Source organism: Pteropus medius, unplaced genomic scaffold (assembly GCF_902729225.1).
Source record: "Pteropus medius unplaced genomic scaffold, Ma_sr-lr_union100, whole genome shotgun sequence".
Lineage (NCBI taxonomy): Eukaryota > Metazoa > Chordata > Mammalia > Chiroptera > Pteropodidae > Pteropus > Pteropus medius.
Genome location: NW_024342469.1, coordinates 7288140 through 7308918, shown reverse-complemented (window position 1 = coordinate 7308918; position 20779 = coordinate 7288140).

The window sequence follows — 20779 nt, the reverse complement described above, 5'->3', positions numbered from 1 at the left end:
CTGTGTCATTCAGTTCCACTTGCCTGCCCCCTGGGGCCAGGAGAGACACTGTTTCAGCCTCCCAGTTCCCTTTGGTGGAGGAAGATGTGGCTCAGAGGGAGCTGAGGAGTCTGTCTTAGGATTGAAAAAGTGGCCAGGGGCAGGACAAGGAAAAGAACCAAGGGAGCCGGGCAAAGCCGGACAGCCATGGGCCAGTCGCCGCCCCCTCTGACACGCAAGGCGGACAGACTGCTGACACCAGCCAGGAGCCAGCTGGAGCCCCTTCAGCCTTTGACCCCCTCCCCACAGCGGCTTCAGTGGGGAGAGTCCCAGGTCTCCCTGAGACTGCGGAGCCGGAGAACCCCACCCGCTGCCTGTGTCCACTTGCCCTTTGAAGACACCAAGTTCTGGTTCTCCACAGGACAGGACTCGGTCACAGGCTTGGATCAGACCCTGGCCTGGATCAGACCATTTGGGGCCAGGCCTTGGAAGCTGCTGCTTGTCCAGGGGCCAGAGGCAGGTGGGCAGAGGGGGACATCCGGCAGGGCTGGGAGTTCCATGGACACCCCGGGGCCATCTTCACTCAGGTTTGTGCTGGTGTTTCCAGCCCTCGTCGGGACCTCCAGTTCTCACAGCCCAGCCCTTGCCCTTGTTGGCAGGGCATCCTCACCACCAGTACATGGACCGACCTGTCTGGCGTCACTCAGGCTTCTGTAACATTGACATAGGAAAAGCACCTGATCTTGCTGTTTACTCGGTTGGCTCCTTCCTGTTACTCAGGCTTCAGCACCTCCTGAGAGACGTCTGCCCTGGCCTCACCCCAGCCATGTCCATCCCATCTCCCTGTTTAATCTGCTTCACAGAAACTCAATATTTTTTGCTCAGTTATTTGTGTCTTTCCCCCTCACTGTGATGCCCACCCCGCGAGAACGGGACTTAACTCTACTTTAGCCCACTGGGTCCCAGCCCCCAAGTCAGCACCAACCCTTCCCATGTGTGCTGAATGAATGAATAAGTGAGTGAGTGACCTCGGGCAAGTTACCTGACCATGCTGAGCCTCAGTTTCTTCATCTGTAAAATGAGGATCTGACACAATGGCCTGGCATGTCTGATCTGCCATGGAAGTAAGAATTGCCCTGTCCTACAGATGCGGAAGTGGCCTGGGGCACGTTATAAGAGCATGAGCTGAGATTTCTACCCCTTCACCACCATCACACGCACGCACGCACGCACACACAGTATAAAGTCGTGCATGATGAAGGTTCCACCTGGGGCCTCACATGTAGCAGGTGCTACTTGCAGCTTCCCATGGGAACCCAGCTTCCTCGGGGAACCCAGACGTTGAGCGGTCATGCCTTGTGCCTCTTCTCAGCCAAAGCCCAGAGGAAGGCTATCAGATGGGCCCCCAAAGATTTCTTCCAACAAGGGCATCTTTCACAATTCTTCCTTCTGGGCGCCCTGTTGTGAAACCACACAAGGGGACAGATCACTGCCATCCCCGGCGGGTCCGGCGTGAGCACGCGCTTTGTTCCCACGCGGAGCTGATGTCAGCCCAGAGCAAAGACAGGCACTTGACATTTCCATGAGCCGGTCGGCCTCCTCGAGGACAGACACAATGTCTGGCAGCCAGCTTTGAGGAATATTGACACCAGTTCATGAACTCCATTCCTGCCTTTGAGAACCCCCAGGGGACTCAGAGGTCCCCAGGCTGTGTGGACCAGTTGTCCAGTGCAGCCCCTTCTTGCCCTTGTCCTCCCAGGTCACAGAGTAGGCTAGGGCAGGGAGGGGTGGGCCCCAGAGCTCCACCCATTGCCTCAAGGCCAGAGGCCCCTGGCTCTTTCCACATCCTCCGTGATCAAGCTCCCATACTTGTCACTTTAGCAAAGCCATCTTGTGGTCCAGACAGTGCTGAGTCCAAGACTCTTCCATATCTCCGGCCTCCTGCCTTCTGGCACCTGCTGTGTCGGAATCGTTCATGTGCTCACTCATTCCTCTCCCCTGGCCCTGAGCCACCCCTGCCAACCCCCTCCACCCAGACCTCCTCCAGTCATCTCAATAGCCCAGGGCCAGCCCCTGGGTAGGGTCTGAGGAATGTCAGATGAACATGAAGCACAGATAGATGAAGTACCCTGAGAAGAGCTTCTGGAACTTTTCTACAGGAATTATCTTTACACTACAGAAAACGACTCGTACCCAAGTTCCTCCAAAGTTTTGGGGTATATAAAAAATTGGATGTCTCATAATGTATTTTGCATATCGAGGTGAATTTTGCAGTCAAATCCATAACATCCCATGTTCTTTCTAATACAAAAGCAGCATTTCAAAAAATAGCATTCAAAATTGCTTATCAAGTTATATTGATGCTTCAGGAAAGTACACTGTGTCAGTCCTATAGGCCTGAAAACCTCAGCACATCACAGGAAACCCAGCAGGCTGAGAGACCCAGGTGACCCGACAAAAACTTGCTAATGGCTGGCGCCAGGTGGGAACTTGCAAGGTGTTAAACTCCCGAGATCAGCACCCACTTGGCATGCAACGGGGTAAGGGAGGACCAAGCAGCAGCCCCAGCCTGGCCGCACAGCAGAGCTGCGTGACAATGAAGACAGGAATTGTTAAAAACACAGATTCCTTGACCCTACCCTGGAATAGCAACTCAGACCCTCCAGAGGGAGGCCCATAAGTGTGGACTCTAACAAGACCACGTGCCGCCGGAGGTTCTTGACGGAGGGCCTGGCTGACTGGCTTCTGTCATCCTGTCGCCTACGTGTGGCCTTCCAGGATTTGGTGCTTCTGTAAGTCCCGCCTCTGTGTCCACAGGTGACCTTGGATGAGGCCCATAAACTGTCCAAATGAAGATTAATAACCATGTGCCAGACGCGTAATAGCTCGTAAAACAGTTAACGAGTCAGCAAGGAGTAGATATCGATGATCCCAGTACAGAGAGAAGGAAACCAAGACTCAGAGAGGTTAAGTCAGTTGTCCAAGATCACACAGGAGAAGAAATTTGAACTCGGGCCTTTTCTCTATGCCTCATGATGTCACCTCATGGTTTTCAAAGGCCCTTCCAGGCCTGCAAGGTGGGATTTGGCAGCAGTCTCTCAAAAATGACAATTTAACCTGCTAGAACATCCTGACTTTCCTGGGTGTAGGAGAAAGCTTTCACACCCAGGGCCCTCTGGGATCTGAGCTCATACTAGAATTTTGTCACCTGGTCTGACTTGTCCACTGGGATTGGGGGCAAAGGAGGTACCAAGCTTTTCCCAACAATGAGACTTGGCCCTTGACCCTGTCCTGAAGGAGCTCACAACGTGGAGGTATCCCTGACCAAGATCTGGGGGCTCCTGGAAGGTTGTCTGAAGAAATGGTGTTGTATGGTGAAGGGGAAGTAGGAGTCGGCTGGGTAACCAGACGGCAGGCGCACGGGCCTGGGTGTTGAAGGCCTCAGGGGTGCTGGGGGAGCAGGCCATGGGAGTCAGGCTGTCTTTTCTCCCAAGGCTCAGGGGAGACAGTGCGAGCTTTTAGCAGGGAGCATGAGCCTGGGCTGACAGCGCAGGTGGGCAGGGGGCGGGGGAGTCAGCGGTGGAGACGGTGTGGGCCTTGCTGGCGCCAGGCCTTTGCAAGAGGTCCCGACCTCTGTGCTGAGCCTTGGCAGAGCCAGCCCCAGAACAGGGCCTGGGAAGTGATGTGCACACCAGAAGCTTCCATAACTTTCGGGCAGGGATCCGAAGTTGACAGGAATTTCAGGCACCAGAAAAAAGCACTTTCTGACGGGGCCGTGGGGCCACCAACAGGTCCCTCTGCCCTCGCCCGCCCTGTCCCCGACTTACACGCTCCTGGAGCCAGATCAGGCCGCCCCCCTCTTGGGAATGGACCAGACATTTCTGTGCATCTGTGTCTTTGCCGATGCTCTCCCTGCTGTCTGGGAGGCCTTTTCACAGGGTGATAACTATTCATCCTTCAAGATCCAGCTAATATTACCTCCCTCTCCAAGGATGCCTTCCCCTGCTCAACCTCTCTCCCAGGCTCCTGGGCGCCTGCGAGCAAAGGGCATCACTGCCCTTTGTCTGCCATGAAGCCGGGGCTCCCCGTGAGGACTCATGAACATTTAGTCTGGGTGCCAGGGCCCAGCCCAAGGCAGTGTTTACGGCATTGAACTGAGCTGGACCCAGCTGCTCTGAGGGAAGAATTATGATCCCACTCAGACCCTAGGCAAAGGGACAAGGACACATTGTGACCTTTGTGAGCCTCTTCTCCCACAAAAAGGTATTTAAAATTGTATTTTACAATTGCATTGATATACAGACAAATACATTGATTATTATATATTAAAACATTTTCTTTGAACTGAGAGTCAATTTTGTTCTTTCGATTTAAAAGAAAGTAAACTATTTCCACGGACCCATAAAAGTGTACTGGGCTCTGTGTCTGCTGTGCCTGCCACGTGGGGGCCAGCAGGGCGTCCGCCGGTTTCCTCGGTGGGACGGCCTGCAACTGAGATCCCAGCCCCAGGCTTCCTGAAATTCCGAGCACCCCGGGGGGGCCTCCGACCCAGGAAGACGATCTGAGAAGGGTTCACAAGCAGGTATGAGAACATCTGGCGATCAGCAGTTATTTATTTATTTATTTTGCCCAGGCTGGATCTTCTTTCCCAGCATGCTGTGCTCTTCCCTCTTTTTTCTCTGCGTAGCAACGGAGCAGGCTGAGCCCCGGCTGTGTGCATCCCACGCTCGGGGGCTGTGGGCAGGAGGGGGAAGGAAGAGGAGGGAGTCAGAGGTGAGTCGTTAAGACTCCTGCCCTGGAGAGGAGATAAACTGGCACCCGGAGCTCCAGTCCGAACGGGCCCTGAGACCCAGGCCGAGGGGCAGCCCTTTCGGCTGATGGGCTCTGGGAAGCTTCCCAGAGTGGGGGACTTGGCGCTAGGCCTCGGAATATTTCTGAAGGGTAGGGGCATCTGAGATCTCTAGGCTAGTCTTGACCTGAAAATTTTGCTAAAGATGGCAGATTAAACCCATGGGCCAAATTTATCCCCCTCCTAAAACCCTGTGAAGACTTCCCTTCCCTTTCCTCTCCCTCCCTCGCTCTTCCCTTCCCTTTTCTTGTCGAAGGTATAAGCCCACAGTCATGGGCCAGAAAGACAGGAGGCCACATTCACACCATTTTTGAAGCTAAAAAGTAAATGTAGAATGACACTGGTTTAAAGGACAGAAAAGCCACAGCCCAAGTGAGCGGGGTGGCAGCTGAGCACCAGCACGATTTACCCCTCAAAAGTGCCAAGGGCTCGGCCTGAGCTGGCAGCCCCAGGTGTGGGTAACAGGTGGGGGCAAAAGGACCATCAGTCAGACCCTAAAATCCCCTCCCAGGACTGCCCGGCAGCCACCCTCCTTATTGTGGCAGAAAACCAGAGTCTTTCTCTGGTAATGGGAAACCAGGCGTCCCTGGCCTAGGGAGAGGGGAATCATACCCAAAATGTGGCTGAGTACCTGTGGCTGGGGTCCCCGCCCTGTCCCCCACCCTGCCCCCAGTGTCAGCGGGGTCTTTACCGCTTCAGGCAGGACGCTGAAGCGTCCTCCTTGGAGAATCTGGTGCTCCCAAGAACAAAGTCCTAAAAATTCTGACATTGGGAGGATCCCCAACCAGCGCCCCTAGACCTCCCTTCAGTGGAGCTCAAAGGTCTGTCCTAACACACCCTGAGGAATCAGTTGACTCTTTGACAATGTGTACCTTGAACGTCGATAAATAAGTAAGGTGAACGTTGAAAAGACAAACAGAACCAGGCATTTCTACTCCCAGGAAGAGAAGAGATGTGTCTATATAGAAATTATACACAAATCTTCATAGCAGCATTACTGATAATAGCCAAAAGGCGGAGACAACCCAAATTTCCATCAGTGGATAAATGGATACACTGATCATGGTATATCCATACAACGGAATATTACTCAGCCATAAAAGGAGATGAGGTTCTGGCACTTGCTGCCACATGAATGAACCTTGAGGACATTCTGTTCAGTGAGAGAAGCCAGACACAAAAGATCACGTGTGGCATTATTCCTTTTAAATGAAATGTCCCAAATAAGCAAATTCATTGAGACAGAAAGCAGATTAGTGGTTGTTAGGGGCCAGGGGAGGGGAGGATGGGGAGTGATTACTTAATGGATACGGGGTGTGTTTCTGGGGTGGCGAGGAAGTCTGAAACTAGAGAGAGACGGTGGTTCTACAACATTGTGAATGTACAAAGTGCCACTTAGAATTGTATGCTTCAAAATGGCTAATTGTATGTTATGTGAACTTCACCTCCACTAAAAATAAGTACATAAAAGCACCAGCTGAAGCTTCCAGGCTCTAGGAGGTTCCTTTATACTCGGAAAGCACCTGGATTAAACCACTAGGTTAAGCTTTCAATAGAAAGGTAATGTGAGCCACAAACACCATGTTAGATTCTCCAGTGATCACATGTTAAAAAGAAAAAGAAACAAAACTAATTTTAATGCTATCGTTTTTTCTACTTAATATAGCTAAAATAGTATCACTTCAGCATGTAATCAATATCAAAATTACTGAGATCTCTCTTTCAAACTAAGTCTGTGAAATATGGGTGCATTTTACCCACACAGAACACCTACCTCCATATGGACTGGCCACGTTCCTGTGCTTCAGAGACACTGGTGGCCCACGGCCACCCCGTTGGACGGTGCAGCTCTGGAAGGTCTCAGACTAGAATCTCAGGAAATAATCTTCAGAGTCTGCGGGTTTTGAGTCAATAAATGAAAAACAAATCGGCTGCAACCCTATCTAGGATCGTTGCAACAATCGCCTGAATAAAAAGGTCTTAAACACAGAATTGCTATAGGATCCAGCAACCCCACTTCTGAGCATATGCCCACCAAAATTGAAAGCAGGGACTCGAACAGATATTTGTACACCAGCGTTCATAGCACCATCATTCACAGCAGCTGGAGGGCGAAGACAAACTTCAGTGGACGAAATGCCCATCGTGGATGAATGGACACACAAAATGTGGTCTGTACATACACTAGGATATTATTCGGCCTTAAAAAGGAAGGAAATTCTGACACAGGCTACACCATGTGAACCTTGAGGACATTGTACTAAGCGAAATAAGCCAGTCGCAAAAGGACAAATGCCGTGAGCTTCACTCGGATGAGGTACCTAGAGGTGTCAGATTCAGAGAGAGAAGCGGAATGCTGGTTGCTGGGCCCGAGGGAGGGGGATGGGGAGTTAGTGTTTCATGGGGACAGAGCTCCAGTTTGGAAAGACAGAGAAGTTCTGTAGACGGACGGTGGTGGCGGTTGCACAAAAGTACGAATGGACTTAATGCCGCTGAACTGCACGCTTTAAAGTGGTCAAAATAGTAAATGTAATGTTATGTGTATTTTACCCCAATTAAAAAGATGAGTCCCGCCACCAGTGTGGGTTTGCGCTGACTAGGACCGTTGAAACTTTATAGTCACTGGTGGCTCATGAGGGGAAGTGGGTGGGCTTAGTGCCCAACTGAGTCCTGGGTGCCCAGGATGGCCAGGTGCTGTCCAGGCTCTGACCCAGCCAGGGCCTCACAGGGCAGGTGGGAGGTGAACAGAAAAGGGAGGAGTGAGACCCATCACTGAGGTCAAGGCCACCAAGCCCTTGAGGACCAGCTCCTCTCTGAGCCCCTCAATTGCTACCCACCCCGTCTGTGGTGAGAGCTGGCGAGGTTCTTTCCTGTTGCCAATTTGAATTCTCATTGGTCCTGCTAATATTCTTTATACCCGTTTTGTAAATCTGCTTTGGTTTTAATGTTGGAAGAGAGCGTAGGCACAAGAGGTTTACACCTGGCCGTGCATCGGTGCGTAGTTAAGAAGCACCGCGGTACAAATGGCTAGAGACAACCCCAGGGCCCACGAGAAACTCTTTGTCTTTAAAAGAGTGTTCATGCATTGTCGGCTTCAAGTAATGTTGTGGTTTGGCTTCTGGGTCTGTCTCCCCTGAGGCACGGTCGTCTCTGTGTCCCCACAAAGTTGGCGCTAGGGCCAGTCTCAGAATTGTTCCCTGGGTGCATGAGTGAGTGAGTACATGAATGAATGCTTGAGAGGAAGGAGGAATTCTGGGGGGGCCGGCATGGAGGGGAGGATCGGGGAAGCCTTCGGGGAAGGCTGTGCACCCCGGGCCTGGAAGAGGGAGTGTGAAGAGTAGGAGATGGGGTGAGGGTGGGCTCAGGGGGAGGAGAGGGGGCAAAGAGACCAAGCCAAGCTCTGCCCTGCAATGTCACACCTGGGATCCAGCCTGAGCCCAGCTTTCAGGGTTGGGTGCCCAAGGAAGGGGACAGCCTTCTCCATCAGACACCGCACTAGGGAGTCAGCCCCATACTCCCTCTTCCTCCCCTGCACCCCAGACAGCACCTAGTCCTAACGGTCTCAGCTCTGCTCTCCAGCGCCCCCACGCCCACCCCCGATCCAGCCACCATCACTTCTGCCCTACATCACTACGCCTGCCTGGCTGGCCACCCAGCGGCCAGCCTGGTTCCATCTGACCCACTCGGTCCAGCAGGCATTCACGGATTCACCCGGTAAGTGTGCACTGAGTGCCTAGTGCCTGCCTGATTAGGACTGCACCGATGAGGAACAGAGTAAAAGCCATGTTCAGTGGAGAGGCCGATGACAAACCAGGAAATGATGTGAATGTCGTCGGACAGCAAGCGGCAGCTGCCAGAAGGAAAACAAAAGGCATCCGAGGGACGAGTCCTTGTGACACTCTCAGACTGAGGCCCGTCACTCCCCACCCCACCCGCCACCTCCCATGCCTGCTGCTTCTGGAAGGCTGAGACAGGCCTGCTGTGAGTGGGAAGGCTGCAGCCCCAGCGGCCCCAGTGAGTGCTCCAGCAGCAGTGGGAACAGAGAGGCTCAGGGAGGGCGACTTGACTAAGGTCACACAGCTAGGGCTGGGGACAGTGCTCCTGGGGCTGGGGTCCAGGTCTCTGACCCCACTTGGCCATCACATTATATGGCATGGCTGTGTGATCTTGGGCATGTCACAGCCAGGTCCGAAGCCTCAGCTTCTCCGCTCTAGGGCGGGCTCAGGGTTGGTGGGCAGGAGCACAGCAGGAATCAGCAGAGCGGGGAATTCTCCTGGGAGGCTGGAGAGGGGCAGCCCAGGGAGAGAAAGGAGTGATTGTCATCTGGACCTGATTGAAAAGCAGCCCCTCTCCTGGCTCTGGGGCTGGAGACACCAGACTCTCGCCTTCGTAAATGTGAGAGGCCTGGCCTGTGCCCAGCTCCCACCAGATCTCCCTGTGGGCCAGGGGTCCAGGTAGCAGATGCCCCTCCTGCAGCCTCAGGGTCTGCTATATGACCCTCGATGCCTCTTCTTGCCCCCAGGACCCAAGTGCAGTAGGCCTGTGACGGTAGGTGCAGTGGGCAAGCAGGGCGAACTTCCTGCTCTGAGCTGGGCACTGGAGGATGTGGGATCAGAAAGCAGGGGCTCCGGAGCCCCCCGACAGCCCTGCACTTGCTGGCTCTGGGACTTCCGAACCTCTCCCAACCTCAGTTTCCCCATCTGTAAAGCGGAGACGGTGCCTCCCGATCTGTAGTTGCAGATGGAGGTAAGGTAAACCCCCCTCTCCTGGGAACGAGCATTTTTTAAGTTGGTAATAATCTTGGCGGCAAAGGAGTGGTGGTCACTGGAAATAGGGTAAATGTCGCTGGGGCCACCTCGCATCCTCCCCTCAGCCCCAGAGGAGCCGTCCCCTGTGAGCGGCTGAGAAACTCCGTGAGGGAGCCGGGGGCCGTGGGATTCCAGACTCAGCCGGGTCTCTTTCCCGCTGCGGTGTGGTCAGGCCGCCCCCCTCTCTGGGCCTCTGCTTCCTCTGCGCTCCGGTCTCGAAGACAGCTCATGCCCCGGCACCCCCGGGGCCAGCCCCAGGACCCAGCTGTATCGAACAGCCTCCTCCCCTGGGCCAGAATGCGGTCTTCAGGGGGTCTTGCTGACCCCCGATCTCCACCAGCCCCGAGTAGACATACGATTTAGGTAACATTGGCATGTGTGCTGCTGAGAGCAGCCGAGGACAAGCCTCTCTTCCTCAAGACCCCCTCTTGCACAAGCCCCTCCTGTGTAGAAATTTAGTCCCACAGTCCCTCTGTGTGTGCGTGGGGGGGGTGGGGGGGCAGGCAAGAGCCCCTGTTTCTGGCAGTTTCGCAAACAAGAGAGCCGGAAATGAGCTGGGGGGGAAGGGGAAGGAATGCATTGAGAGAGGACAGCAAGGACAGCGTGTGGGCTGGCAGCCACGCTCCTGCTGTGTGGCTCCTGCTGTGTGGCCCAGGCGGCCCTCCCCACCGCCCTGCTTCTCTGGGTTCTGGGACTCAAGGCTTCCCCAGGGCCATCTCCGTGAGCCCTTCCATACCTCACCCCATGAGAGTGTCTCCTGTGGGGCCGTGCAGGCAGCATTGCTTAGTGGGCTGGCAGAGGTATGGCAGGTGCTGAACGGCCTGTGTTACCCACCAAATTGGCTGGTGGGCACCGACGTACCTCTATTATTCCCAGAGCAGGAAAGGGATGGGCGGGGCAGAGGAACATGTGTGGAGCTGTCAGAGTCACAAACTCTGCGACCTTAGGGAACTCAACTTTGTCTCGGCCTCAACCTGGTCTGTCAATTGGGGTCACATGGTGCACAAGTGGGCGATGTCGTTTTCGTGCAGGCAGGGCGCCTAGTAGGTCCCTGCGGTAGTGGTCCTGGATAGGATCCTGGTGTCTCCAGGTCCCTGGAGACTCTGGCCAGCTGGGGAGGGGTCTGCTGACTCAGCCCTGGAGAACTTTTTAACTCAGAAGATCCAAGTTCCAGGAGCCTGATGACTTCCCTGAGGCGGAAGAGGAGAATGACTCCATTTGCTCCCCACTCCACCCACCTCAGCAGGCCGGGTGGAAGCAGCGGTCTCAACCGGGTACTATCTGTCAGGAAGAGAGAGACCATTGCCCCATGGGGCATGGCTGTGGCCCAGGAACCCTCTACGGAGCAGCTGGCCCTCCAGACCCTGCTCCCATTTCCTGAACACAACCTGTGGGCCAGCCCGTGCCCCGCTGCCACACTGCCCACTGCACCCTCAGCCCAAGCCATGCGGAGCTGTCAGCTCTGTTTGCAGGGGAATCCAGTCCAGAGGGTGATGTGACTTGCACAGGCCACCAGTGGAAGCATGACAGGAACCTGCTCTAACTGTCATGCTGCTGTGAGCCTGAAATTTCAGGACTAAGATTTCAGGAATTGAAGTGTTATCGGCTATCTGTTGCTGAGTAACAAGCAGCTGCCAGTGTGGATTTGCTCAGAATTCTGCTGTTTGGGTGGAGCTGGGCAGGGAACACTGGGCCACTTGTCTTTGCTATGTGCAGTGTCAGTGGTGGGGACCGACTTGCCTCCCTTGCATGTCTGGTGCTCTAGCGGGAGCGGCCGGGCCTCTCTCGACCCTTCGTGGTCTCTAGGGCTTCTCCCCTGTGTGGCCTCTCTCTAGCAGGGCAATCCGATTTCCTTACGCGGCCTCTGGCTTCTACACTGGATGCTGCAAGGCCTCTTAAGGCCTAGGCCTGAAGTCTCTCAGTCACTTCCTCCCCATCCTATTGGTCAAAGCAAGTCACGCATGGGCCACCCAGACTCCAGGGGAAGGGAGACAGTGGGCCATGTGGCCCATGTCACAGGAAGGGGATGCGTTATGGGCATTTTGGCAGGCATCCTTCCACCTGAGGGCCTGCCTTGACAGCAGACCTTTGTCCGCTGACAGGCTCCTGCATGACAAGGGGTGGAAGAGTTGATGGTGACCTATAAGGATGCAGAGAGGGAGGGCCCAGGAAGCTCTGGAGCCCAGCTGCAGCGGGACAAGAAGGATAGGCTGGCTCTGGCCAGGCCCCATCTGCTCCCTGCCCTCTGAGGGTGAGGTGGCTGAGCCCCAGAGGGGAATGAGGCCGGGCTTGCTCATCCCGTTGGTGACAACACTCTAGGGGCCCTGCCTTGGCTTTGCTAGAGGTGCCGCATTAACAGGAAGCACTGCTGTGGCCACTGCCCTCGCCACTGCCCTCGCCACTGCCCTCAACCTGGTCTGCCCCGCGGCACCTCCCAGGGAGTGAGAAACTTCCTCCTTGCAGCGGCACCCCAGCCCCGCCCCTGCCCCGCCCCTGCCCCCCCCCTGCCCCCCCCCCTGCCCTCCCCGCCCCAACCCCGCCCCAGCCTCTCAGGTTCTGAGAAGATGTTGTCCCCAGGTAATGATGTTCACAGATGTCGGTGGGGAGGGAACAGTGCAAATCCTTACCCCACCTCCACCCACAAGGACCTCAAGAACTGCACAGTGGTCACCGGCACAGGCCCTCGAGCTCAGTGCTGGCTCTGCAACTCGTTAGCTGTGCGGACCCTAGGGCCCCGGCCTCTGCGGCCCCAGTCCAGGTGGAGGTAGGGGTCAAACCTCCTGAAGAGTGGCAGCGCAGAGCCTAGGTGAGCGGTCTGGGTCTCGGGGCCTCGGAGCCACGTGTGCTGTCATAGGTCGAAGGCCACGGTTATGGGGTTTCGTCCTAGCGGCTTTCTATGGCCCTGGGCAGGCCCCAGCCTCTCTCTCTGAGCCTGGCTTCCTCCCTGGTCTAATGGAGGCAGGCTGGAACTCAGTGGCTTTCAAATTCCCTCCCAACTAGAAGATTCTATGACCCTAAACTTCCAGAAGGGGAGAAGTCACCGAGGGGGACTCGGAGCAGCCAGAGTTTGTGGATACAACCCCCTAGGAGTTGCAGTAATAATGACTCTATGTTCTAAGCACTTAAGAAGTATAAACTTAATCCCTGCGACAACCGCGCAGTAGGTACGATTCTGATTCCCTTTTTACTAAGGAGAAAACCGAAGCACGGAGAAGTTAAATGACTGGCCCGAAGCCGCAGCGAAGGCAGAATTCGAACCCTGCCTACTTAATGCATGTTCGAATCCACAACCCGATGCCATAATGTGGCTGAGGCTTTTTGAAACCAGAACTTTCGTGAGCCTCTGAGCTTTTCCAAGTGCCAAGTCCCTGTACTTCATGTAGCAGCTTGCGGGAAATACACAATAGTGTCCAGAAACCTTACAGCAAAAGCAGGCCGTGGGAACTGGATGGTGGGCCAGTCGCGGGGGAGGGGAGGCCCCTCTGCGTGCGTCTGTGCGTCAGGCTGTGTCTGGGGGAGGGCGGCGGCACATGGGAGACTGGCTGGGATGGAAGGTCCTGGAAACCCTGTCATAGGAGTAGTCGCTAAAGAACCTGGGAGCAGGGCGGAGGGATTCTCGCCAAATTTCTGAAGGCCCCTGGTGACGTGCGAAAACTGACTTGCTCCGACCAGTTCCAGGTGGCGGGGTCTAGGATTTCTAGTATCCAAAGCTGTCCCGTGATTAAGAACTGCATTGGCAGAGAGTGAGTGTCACTTCACGAGAGGCGGCGTGTAATCAGAGCAGCATGGGGGGTGGAGATGACCTTGAGCCTCCGCCCCCAGTTCACAGGTATGGACAGTCCCAACAGCCTCAGAGTGTGCATGGGTTAAAGGTCAGTGGCTGAGCCCCCTGCTTCCAACTCAGGCCCCCAGGCAGAGAGCCAGCCCTGCGGCCTTTTTCTGAGGCTGACCCCACATTTTGTGGGTGACTTTCTTTCTTTTTCAAGGTCCACCTATCAGCCTGGCTCCAGCTGGACAGCCCAGTGCCCTGACCAGGACTCCCAGCAGCACCCTGTTAACTAAATTTCTGGTCATCAAAAGGACCAGAGAACCTGCTGACCCACAGGACCTCGGAGACCCTTAGCGGGCTGCCTCCGAGCCCATGACTTTCAGGCTCAGACAAGTGAAAACAGACTGGATGTTCCAAAGATTGCCTTCCAGGCCTGGGAGATGTGGCCGCAGGACTGTGAGCAAGGACTTGGCAGCTGTGAGGATGGAACCTTGCTGATGGGCCCCAGGGACTAAACTGGTATAGGGTAGACAGACTGAGTTGGCATCACTTGGCTGTGCCCTCACCTCCGTTTATGAGATTTCAAGGTACCTTTGCCAAAGTCCAGTAGACTGTGGGTTGGAGACAGGAGAGAGGTCTCTGGGTGGGCTGTGCCCAGCCCTGCCCTCCCTGTGGTGGCTCTGTGGAATGTCGCTGTGTGAGTTTGTGGGGAGTGCCAGCCGGGCTTTGTGGGTGCAGAGAGGTGTGTCTTTTGTGTGTGCACATAGGGTGTGCCTGTGGGTTAATGTGTAAAAGGCTTGATGTGCCTGTGTGAGTATGAGAGAGAATATGTGTGTGCGACATGAGGGTGGGGGTCTCCCAGTGGGTACACCTGCTGGCAGATGGGGGATCCGCTTTGTGCGTGTGCCAGATGTGTGCACACAGGTCTGGGCATGTCTACTGCTCTCTGCCAGCATGACCTCTGGTGTGACCCAGCCCATTCCCCTGGGAGATCTAGCCCCCCAAACCTCACTCCCACAGGCCACCCTCCTGAGCTGGTCATGGGCTACAGCGCGTGTCTCTTGCTCAGCTTCCACCTAGTGACTCAGTCTAACTCTCAGCATCTGTGGCATCCTTGGAGCTCCCTCTGTGTCTCCTGCACCCTTTCTGGCTGACTACTCAGCCACGAAGCAGGCCAGTCTCTTCCTGCTGTGCTTTATTTTCCTCACCTGGGGACCAGGCAGGCGTGTGAGACTGTGGGGGCTGCCCGGGGAAGGCAGTGGGGTGGCGATAGAGCAGGCTCCGAGTTTCTAGGGGCGGTTGCCAGGGCCCGGCTAAGTGTGCAGTTCGTGGTGTAAAAGGCAGTTCGCCTCCTGGGTCACATCCAGCTGCAGCCACACAGTCTTTTCCCGTCCGAAGGTCTTTCCCCACGTGGGAGGCCGGGGCTTTTCTTTCTAGGCTCCCACCAGCCCTCGCGCGCCCTGCACAAGACACTTACAGATGAGAGGCGTGTCCCCAAACACACTCATGGAAGCCAACATGGGCGCTTGTCCAGGCCTCCTTCCTATGCAACAGTATTTACTGAGCAGCTGCTATGTGTCAGGCTGGGGAGCCCACAGCAAGGTCAAGGCAGACAAAGACCCCTGCCTCGGGAACAGTTATGTTCTACAGGGGCAGGAGTGGGGATGAGCCAAAGAACAAGAGACATGGGGAATCGGCTCGTACGCTAGAAGGTGAAAAGCGCTAGGAAAGAAAGAAGGGGGGGGTGGCAGGGGGTCAGGGAAGCTGCACCTAAACGGTGATTGGGGAGACCTAACTGCCGCCGAGGCTAGGAGGATGAGGAGCCACGTGGTGCCCGGGGGAAAAGCAGTGCAGACAGAGGGAACGGTCAATACAAAGGTCGGTGAGCACGGGGAGTGTGGAGGGAGGTGATCCGGGAGGCACCAGGCCAGCCTGGGAGGCGTCTCGTTGCCCTGGAGGACTCTGGCCCCACTCTGGGTGAGGTGGGAGCCACAGCGGGGTTTGAGCAGAGGAGGGAGGTGATCTGACTTGTTCATTCCCAGATCCCCCTGGCCACTCTGTGGGGCGGGAGCGGGAGCAGAAACGCTGGTGAGGAAGCCACGGCAAGAACACAGGCGAGAGCCACGGAGGGGTGAGAGGGTGGATCCAGAACCCTCTGCGTTCCCTGCTGTGGGAGGAGTATGGAGGAATGGGGGCGGGGCCTCTGAAAGTGGAGGAGAGCCAGGAGTCCCTCACGCGGCTCCTGAACCCTTTGAGAATCTAATACCAGCTGTGAACCCTCTCCCAGAGAAACGTGTGTGTGTGCCCATCCGCACGCACAGACAGGCTCACACACATTCACACACGCATGCACACACTCACACATTCATGTACGAGTACACATGAGCATGCACTTTCCACACGCGCACAAACACCATGCTACAGGGAATTTTAGAAGATCCTTGGACCCCAGAACCTCCAAGTAATGGATCCCTGTCTAATCCATCTCCCCTACTTGACAAGTGTGGAAACTGAGGCTCTCAGAGAGAAAGAGACTTGTCCAAAGTCACCTAGAGAGGGTCTGACCGGCAGGACTTGGCTCAGACACCTAATCTGGAGCGTCAGGAGGTTCCTGCCTTAGAGGGCCTCTGTCCCCCAGCACTGAGCAAGGTGCCAGGGGAAACCTCTCTCCTCCTTTTGCCCAAAGAGCTCACAAGGAGGCCTGGACGCCAGACAGGAAGTGCTCAGGGTCCTAAGAGGGCCCCAGACACCTGGGGCCAGCCACAAAGGTGAAATTCGGGAGGAGGAAGTCAGAGACTCCATGAGCAGAGGCATCTGAGCTGCACCCTGAAGGCTGTGACGGTAGAATGAACAAGAGATGAAGCCGAGAGAGGTATCGTAGGCACGGTCCAGGAGCAACAAAGGCCCTGAGGTAGGAGCTATCCAAATGAGGCATGAGCAAGGCCTCTGAGAACCAGAAGTCAGGGAGGGGATACCTAGGTCAGGTCTTAAAGGATGAGTAGGAGTTTTTCCAGAAAGGCTTTCTGGGCAGAAGGGCTTATATAATCCAAGGTGCAGAGGTGAGCAAAGTTAAAGAAACTGCAAGCATTTCAGAGGGTTGTGGGAGGGGCTCAGTAATGAATGAATGAATGGATGAGAGAATGAATGAATGGATGAATGGAGTGCATGATGAGGAGGGTAGGAGAGCATGCCGGTCGGGTGACTTCATCCAGCAGGTGATGAGGAATATTAATTGAATACCACTACTGCCAGCTGACAGGAAGCCACCCTCACGTCCTGTCCATTCTGTGGATAAAGAAGCCAAAGCTTTGAGCCAGCTCGCTTTGCCCATGGCACCTGGTCAGGGGACTCCTCACCGGGAGACCCAGGGCCAGGGGTGAGATAACCCAGGGAGGGTGGAATGTGGCTCCCGCCCTGGCAGGCAGCAGCTGCGGAAACGGATAAACAGACCTAGCAATTGTTCCCAGAGCCAAATCTGTCCCAGGTGAAAGGAGATGGCAGAGCTGTAAGGCGACACCCGCCTCGGGCTGCCTAATCTTGTATCTGGGCTTTTCTCAGCTCCAGGCTCTCACTGCCTCCTTGTCAGGCAGCCTGGCTCCAGACAGGTGTGGGGGTGGAAAAGGACCACCTACCAAGACCGCTCGCCCCCCACGTCCCCTCTGATGGCATGGAGATAAGAGAGAGTGACGTGAGCCAAGGGGAGGGAAAGGATGGAGTGGTCCGGATTCCACCGATGGCACTGTGATGTCAGGGCAGTGACTCTCCCCACTCTCCAGATGAGGGAAGTGGGGCTTAGGGCACGGAAAAGACTGGAACACTCAGTGGGGCCGAATTCGAACCCAGGTCTTAATCAAGGTAAGATCCAGCTTCTCCATCTGTCAAGCGCCTGTATGCCAGGCCTCTGTAAATGTTGGAGGGGACAGGCTGAGCGGGAAGCCTGTAGGAGGAAGGAATGGAGAGTTGTTTACGCTCCTGGCCAGCTCTCTCTGAGGTGGGCTCCTGGTGCTGCAGGGCCTGGGAGGGAGGCTGGAGCGGTGGCCTGGTGTGCCTGGCTCTGTACAGGTGTATGAGCAAGTCACTTGTCATCTCTGTCAGGCTGGGAGGACAGGCATTTGTCACACACAGCCCCCGACACACTGCGAGAGTGCACTGAGCAAACGGAGGCCGATGTTGGTATGGCCCCAACCAAGGCTGACCCCCCTGTGGCCTCCCAACAAGCGTGGGAACCTGGAAAGGTGGGGAAAACAAAGACTGGAGGCCAGCTCTGGTCAGGGCAGGGCAATCTCACTCTAGCTCCTCCACACAACGGCCCTGGGGTGCGGGAGGGGGTGCCTGCCTTTGGATCCCTCCCCTGATGGACCTAAAAGCACCCGCATGTAGGTGGGGGTGCCCTAGTGAAGAATGTAGGGTATAGTCAACTGAAGCAGGAATTTGGGGACACAGCCATTTTCAGACAGATCAAAACGGCCAGTCGCTGTTTTTTAATGACAGGTAGTATGTGTGCAGATAGCATTAATCCATTTTTTTTGCCCCAGCAAATATTTATTGATTGTCTCCTGTGTGCCCAGCGCCGCACTCAGGGCTCAGGAAGCACTGCCCTGAAATCATGGCGTCAGCTAAGACAGACCGGATGACAGGCCCCAGCGTGGCTCCTCACAAACGGGGATCCATTTCACCCTCTGAGCAGCTTTATGGGGGACCCGTCCTTATTCCCATTTCACAGAGGAGGAAACTGAGTTAAGCCACTTGCACAAAAACCCAGATTGAAGCCATTTACCACAAGCCCTTAGTTCACTCCGCCCTATGGGCAGGGCCTGGAGGGTCAAGAACAGGTGAGCACATCTGTTTGGTACCTTAATAAAAAAACAACAGGGAGTCAAGCTATAAGTGTAATGGACTGGTTTTTAGGTCACAACAAAATGGCTTCACATCAAACAGGCTGCATCCAAAAATGTCATAAGGGTAAAATCCTTACTTAGAGGAAAAAAGGTGGCCAGAGGCCGAGGCTGGGAAGTTCACATTCTTACTTCCTGGTCTTACTGGACACCCTTCAATAATTTGCACATTTGTACTATGTGTGGCCATTATCTATTCACCCAAATCAATGAACAATTTTCAAAGGACCAAAAGGCATATTTGTGGCTCAGGCCTTGATCCAGACTTGCAGGGCTCATAGTTTTGCGGGCCACAGAGCTTATCACACATGAAAAGAGCACACGCTAGGTGACAGACGAACGCTACAGACCACCCACTTATAAGCATCTGACAAGGAGAGCGAAGAAGAGAAAGCCCCACAAAACTGGCTTTGAGTCCTGGTTTGAGGGCTCCCTAGTCTTTTTACCTTAGGCATGTCAATTCATTTCCTCCACTTTGATGGGAACTAGGACTATTGAGGGATATGATATTTTGTGCCCAGGTTGGTGCTTGGAAATATAGGAGAAGAAAACTTCTAGGTTCTTTGGCTGGTCTAATCATCAAATCAACATAAGACAGATTAACAGGAGAAAAACAAATTTAATTACGTATATACGGGGGTCCCCATAGGAATACGAGACCCAAGGAGGAGTGGGGTAATTGAGGCTTATTATGCCATTCTGAGCTAAGGAAGGGGCTTCCAAGGGGTGCAGAGTAATTCACATGAGAAGAGCAGATGTTTGGTATTTAGATATTTGTCCAGCCGTACAGAAAGATCATTCAGATACGAAGTCATCTCCCTTTCTGGGCCAAGTTCCCTATCTTTCCTTCCTTCCTTCCTTCCTTCCTTCCTTTCCTTCCTTCCTTCCTTCCTTCCTTCCTTCCTTCCTTCCTTCCTTCCTCTCCTCCCTCCTCCTCCTCCCTCCTCCTCCCTTCCTTCTTCCTTCCTTCCTTCCTTCCTTCCTTCCTTCCTTCCTTCCTTCCTTCCCTCTTTCCTTCCTCCTCCTCCTCCCCTCCTCCCTCCTCCCTCCCTTCTTCCTCCCTTCCTTCCTTCCTTCCTTCCTTCCTTCTTTTCCTTCCTTCCATTCATCTACCCTCTATCTACTTTTCGGGTAATTAAGGAAGAGGTAAAAGTTTTTCCTGAGTCTGTTGGGTCCTGATCACCTCTTGCTCAAAATCACCCGTGTGCCCAAGTGGTACATTTTGGGGACATTTATTCTAAACCCCTTCAGGGGCCAGCATCGAGATTTCTGAGATGCCCAGAACAAATCCACTGGAAGAGCCAGACCTGAAACTGCTTCTCTCAGAAGCCAAGGAATGCCCGAGCTGCTGCAGGAGGCTGGGGAAAGTCAGGGGCAAGGAAAGTGTCTCTGAGATGGTCCTTTCCAGATGGCAGGAGTCCCTAGGCAGAGGCACGGAGAAGTGGAAGTGAGCATTTATGAGAAGTAATGAGCGTGGAAAGAGTCAGCTGGAGAAGCAGGTGGGAGAGAAGAGGCCAACATTTTGGGAGTAGAATGGATGGGATTTGGGGGGAGTGTCTGAGTACCTCAAACAGGTGAGTCATAGGAATGGTACAAAAGGCACAGGGATATGCTTAGAGCAATACCACCAGCTAGGAATGGTTCTTACATTTTCAAATGGGTGGGGTGGGGGGAAAGAATAATGTTTTATGACATGTGAAAATGATATGAAATTCACATTTTAGTGTCCATGTCCATAACATAAAGTTTTATTGGAATGCAGCCATGCTCATTCCTTTACATATTGTCTGTGGTTGATTTTATGCTATGGTTGCACAGTTGAGTAGTCGAAACAGAGACGCTACGGACAGCAAAGCCTAAACTATTTACAATCTGTCCTTTACAGACAATAGTTTGTCCATTCTTGGCTTAGAGGGAGCCTCCAGGGAGAGGAAAGCAAGGCCCGGGGTGGGGGGGAGGCTGGAGAGGATTGGATGGTCACCGGGGCCTCCTTCTGCCCCTCCCAGGCACTGAGTTTGAGGAAGGGGGAGCCATCAAGGATTCAGGGAGGAGAATGTTGGAGAAGGGTCAATCTGGCTGCTTGGTGAGGATAGATGAAAGTGGGCAGTGGGCACCTGGAGCAGGAAGACTGCCAGAGCAACAAAGGCCAGCAAAGGCCCAGGCTGCCTTTGAGGACATCTGCTGACACCTAGCCTTAAGGCGTCTCCCTGCCCTTTCCCATCCACCTTCACAGTAGTGCTTGGTGTATACCCAGGAAGCCTTGTGCACTTGGGCAGAAGTCACGCTGGAAGGACGGGAAGCACCAGGAGGCCATTTGGGAGCCATGAGCAAGAACACCAGGAGCCAGAGTGTGAAGCAGGCGCTTGAAGAACCGCTGCTGGACGAGTGGCAGGAGATGAGTTTCCAGGTGAGCAAGGCCGGAGGGCTTCCAGTCACTGCTGAGGGGAGCGGGAGGCGGGAAGGTTTAAGCCTGGGAGTC